Source organism: Triticum dicoccoides, chromosome 6A (assembly GCF_002162155.2).
Source record: "Triticum dicoccoides isolate Atlit2015 ecotype Zavitan chromosome 6A, WEW_v2.0, whole genome shotgun sequence".
Taxonomy (NCBI): domain Eukaryota; kingdom Viridiplantae; phylum Streptophyta; class Magnoliopsida; order Poales; family Poaceae; genus Triticum; species Triticum dicoccoides.
The window spans coordinates 84,630,236-84,635,165 of record NC_041390.1 but is presented as its reverse complement, the minus strand read 5'-3'; the positions used below and the strand labels follow the sequence as shown (position 1 = coordinate 84,635,165).

The 4,930-nt window shown below is 43.7% G+C and overlaps 1 long non-coding RNA gene across 1 annotated transcript; it reads left to right on the top strand.

Annotated features, from left to right (window-relative positions):
* The first annotated feature begins 1,913 nt into the window (after positions 1 to 1,913).
* LOC119318951 lies at positions 1,914 to 3,329 on the top strand. Its single transcript, XR_005154289.1, has 2 exons — positions 1,914 to 2,333; positions 2,914 to 3,329. It is a non-coding gene; the product is annotated as an uncharacterized LOC119318951 (long non-coding RNA).
* The last annotated feature ends 1,601 nt before the right edge of the window (positions 3,330 to 4,930 follow it).

Sequence of the window (4,930 nt, the reverse complement as noted above, 5' to 3'; positions counted from 1 at the left end):
ACTCCAAGAACCTTACCCTTGTACACGACATACGACGGCATCTCTATGCACTAGCCAAACAAAATGTTAGTAGCAATTCACAAACAATACATAAGCAATATATAAGTATGCAACAAAAGGATCGGAAGAGAAAAGCAAGAAATTAGAAGCACGATTCATGGTCCAACTAATAAATAGCATCGATTACATCTAAGTTTAACGGCTGTCAAAACCAAAGAGACATACATGTTCATTAAAATTTACTTACAACATTGTGACGCCCCGTTACGTCCAACAGAGTCAGGCGTAATGGAAGCCGTGACTTCAGAGCTGCGCCAGGATCAGTTAAGGAGAACAGTGTCATGTACAAGACAGAGCAGCTGCCATGAGTAGGCAAGCTTTTATTACATAGACACCTCAAGTGTCGACTAAGCCTATGTGGCCATGATGATAGATCATCACCCGCATCTAGTACGAGCCTTTTAGACCAACTATGGAGGGCATCTACTCTTCATAGCCTTGATTGTCGACTTCCTCATAGTCATACTCCACTTCAGAATAACCGAAGTCGTTAAGATGACCAGACTCATCATAAGTACCATTCTCTATTGCCTCGGAGTTCTCATAACTCTCTTGCTCTCAAAAACAACATAAGTGCAGCTGAGTACGTATAAAATACATACTCCGCAAGTCGCCGGGAAAAGTGGATGTATGAGTTTTTAAAGAGGAAAAACTTCATCGGCCACGGCTACCACCACCGAGCCATTATCTCAAAATACTATGTAGGTAAAAATATTTTCCCTTACTCCATTTTGTTGAACACCAAATTTTTTTATTCATAAAAACTACTGGCGATAGAGCAACGTGGGATCTTACATCCTGTGTTAGAGGAAAACCCACACGACGCACTTCCAATCCCGGAAGCTGGGAGTGATATCACATTTACTCTGATCAGAGGTGTACTGCTTTGCCCATAGCATCACTTGGTACAAGTCGTCCATGCGCTACCCGTGCGCACGACTAGACCAAGGAACCAGAACCTTTAACCAGCTCGTACACTACCTCTGCTTTTCCACCTTGCCTTACTAAAGGCCCGCGGGTCGAGACCCCTGACCGGCGGTCCCGCCCTAGGGTGACTGTACCTACCCGGCTACAGCCACCTTCTCACCCATGCAGAGGCAGTTACTTGGCAAGGGTAGTCGGTTCAGCCCGTCTCATTCCAGGTCTATGGTCAGTACGGTTTGCGCCGCTTTTGAAGTAAGCGCCAGTTAGTTATGTCCTAATGTGATACCCTAGGTTGAGGAGCCCGCCATCCAAGCCGACCCTACCTGGGTAGCTTTCACCAACATGAGCTCCCCTACCCACCAAATATTTATTTATCTAATAACCCTGCCCGGGTCACAACTACTTAATACAAATACTTCACCTGATCTGGTCCAATTGCAAAATCAGTGGATCCACCTGATCCAAATCTCATTTCATTTATGAAAAATATTTATTTTTAATTCTTATGCAAAATTTTAGAAATGAACCATAGCCCGGAAAAAAATTATCAAGACATGGTCAAGGAGATGACGACTTGCCGGATAGTGCTTCGATCAACTCAGAACCACCAGACATGGCTCCTACGGGTCCGAGATCGACTCCTGATAATTATTTCAAGAACATGTTTATATTATTATTTATTTTCCTAATTAAAAATCTAACATCCAGCAACACGGCCATGTTGAGCAGGCCACATGTAATTAACTAAGTGGTGATACGTCCTAGTGTTCCATTGAGAGATAAAATGCATTAAGCCATCCAAAACAGAGTAGCATGCGCGTATGTCATCCAGTCCAGAGAGTGGTAAATGAAATGATAAGTAAAAAGAACAGTAGCCCAGTACTGTACTATTAGTACTTCGCTGGTTAAGGCCCGTGTCTATCCAGAGAGACTACTTAACTTCTCGTTGTCCCACGAACAGAACCAGCCCACTCACCTCTCTCTCTCCCCCAAGAACAGAGCACGGCCGTCGTCGCCTCGATCTGCCCCGTCCGGGCATCTCCGGCGACACGGCAGATACCTACAGATTTTCCTCGTCTCCCTCTACCATATCCCCCTATTTATTTGATCCGCCGCCGCCAAAAACGTCGCCACCACTCAATCCTAGCGCCGCCTGATCCAGGTCCGGTGGGCTTGCCACCGGCTGTAGCGGCAACGACGTCTCCATGCCTACATCCTCCCCCAGCGCAGCCACACGCACGAGGCATGCAGCCACGGGCGTCGGGCGCGTGCGGCTTCACCGGCGCAGCTCGGTCGCCATGGCTCTGCTGCTAACGGTGTGGACTAGCCACATCCTACTGCTACTACTGGTAAGTACTAATCCTGATTCCTTCTCCATGAAGTGCTCCAAATTTCACAACAAGTGCCTGCTATCAGTGAACGTGGGTGTGCATATATTGTTCATTTTATCCCAGGCCCTACTATTCCCCACTCAGCCATATTGCCTTCTTTCTCTTTGTTTATCTCAAGGCCAAGAAATTAATCAAGATTTAATCTATGGTGTGGTCATGGTATTGCTACTGATTAGATCTCAATCTTGTTCCTAACTAGTGCTACTCATCCTTGAACACCATATAGAAGTAAACAGTGGCAGTGAAACTCCAAAAATAATTACTTGTGCGTAGATTATAAACATCAATCTCTCAGTGTTTGCTACAGATTGGCAGGGATTAATAATTGGGACAGATAGTATACACAGGAAGGTTGATCTTTTGGATACATACATGCATGTCTTAGCAAGTTACTAGTACCTAGGATTTGATTCTTGGCATGTTATATCTAGTACAAGCCACAGATGTCATTCACATAAACTTTTACAAGCTTTTGCAATTGATCTAATTAGTTTTGGCTAACTTGGGTGTTTACGCAAACATTTTGTTCTTTTTACAGTAAGGTAAAGAGATCAAGGTGAATAGATGCTCATGGACTGATTCAAACCGAGGTGGAGATAGATAAGAAATCAAGTAAGAAGGGCTAACACAACAAGGTACTTGATTAGTACCTGGTGGCGCATGTAACCCAAAGATCTTCACCGCAGTGAAGGACGGCAGTGTGGCAGAAGGTGAAAAGGCAAGTGGTGGGGGTACTCCAGCGTATGTGTGTGTGAGGTAGAATGGTCCAGTGAAAGGGATGGCTTCTATTTATAGTGGGGTGAATAGCTATGTCGGGTTTGAAGACACATTACATCTGGCATGCATGCTTGGTTAGTCTTGCATGCATACCTCCACTTGTGTCTCTTGTGGGATGTACTATGGACAGGTGTAATTTGCTTGGCTGGCCATTAGTTGGCATTTACTTTATGTGAAAGAAATGAGACAAGGGTCTATAAAATATATGGAGGTTTGGAGAAGAATTAGTTTTGCATGACTAAATGCTATTTGCTGTAATAATAAATGTAGTTGTTTCTATTATTTTAATTAATGTTTTGGCAACATCGTCGAAATTATCGTTATCTAATTTATATATATATATATATATATATATATATATATATATATATATATATATATATATTTACGGTTTTTACATCCTTTCCCCCTTAGAGAAAATTTCGTCCTCGAAATTTTTTGAGTCGCACCTCGAAAAGGTAAGGATATTTTTCTCGGAGGTCATCTTCTTTTTCCCAAGTCGCTTCTCGCATCGGATGATTTCCCCATTGCACCTTGCAATATTTAATTGTTTTACTCCTGAGTTTCTTTTCCTCGGTGTCCAAAATACGACTAGGATGCTCCTCATACATTAGGTCCTTTCGCAGGGTTAATTCTTCCTCTAAGACTCTCTCAAATGGTGGCTTTACACTCTTGCGTGATTGGGAAACATGAAATACATCATGAACCCCTTGTAGGTGCGCTGGCAATTCTAAGTTGTATGCCACTGTCCCTCTTCTTTTTAAGATCCGATAGGGACCAATATATTGCAGACTTAGTTTTCTTGTACTCCAAAGCGCTTGACACCTATAATTGGTGAGACTTTTAAATAAACAAAGTCTCCGGGTTGGTATTGTATATCGGGTCGTCTCCTGTTCGCATAGCTCTTTTATCGGCTTTGTGCTGTCTTGAGCCGCTCTCTAATTATACGGACTTTTTCCTCGGTTTCTTGGACCAAGTCGGGTGCTAAGAGTTTCTTTTCTCCGGTTTCCACCCAACATATTGGGGTTCGGCATCTTCGACCATATAAGGCTTCAAATGGGGACATACCAATACTAGCTTGGCAGCTATTGTTATACGCGAACTCTGCTAAGGGTAAGTGCTTGCTCCATGAGTCACCAAAATCTAGCACGCAAGCCCTTAGCATGTCTTCTATGATTTGGTTCACCCTCTCGACTTGACCGCTAGTCTGGGGGTGGTAAGCAATACTAAAATCCAATTTTGTTCCTAATGCTTCTTGTAATTTTTCTCAGAACTTGGATGTAAACATAGATCCACGATCTGATACTATTCTGGAAGGTGTTCCATGTAGAGCTACTATCCTGTGGATATATAGCTCAGCCAATTTTTCTCTGGAGCAACCCGGGGCTAAAGGGATAAAATGGGCAGATTTAGTGAGTCGGTCAACTATGACCCATATGATTTCCTCTCGATTTCTTGTCTTGGGCAGTCTGGTGATAAAGTCCATGTGGATTTCCTCCCATTTCCATTGCAGAATTTGGAGAGGTTGCAACAATCCTGGTGGTCGCTGGTTGAGGGAGTCCTGGATTAGGGGGTGTTCGGGTAGCCGGACTATACCTTCAGCCAGACTCCTGGACTATGAAGATACAAGATTGAAGACTTCGTCCCGTGTCCGGATGGGACTTTCCTTGGCGTGAAAGGCAAGCTTGGCGATGCGGATATTCAAGATCTCCTACCATTGTAACCGACTCTGTGTAACCCTAACCCTATCCGGTGTCTATATAAACCGGAGGGTTGTA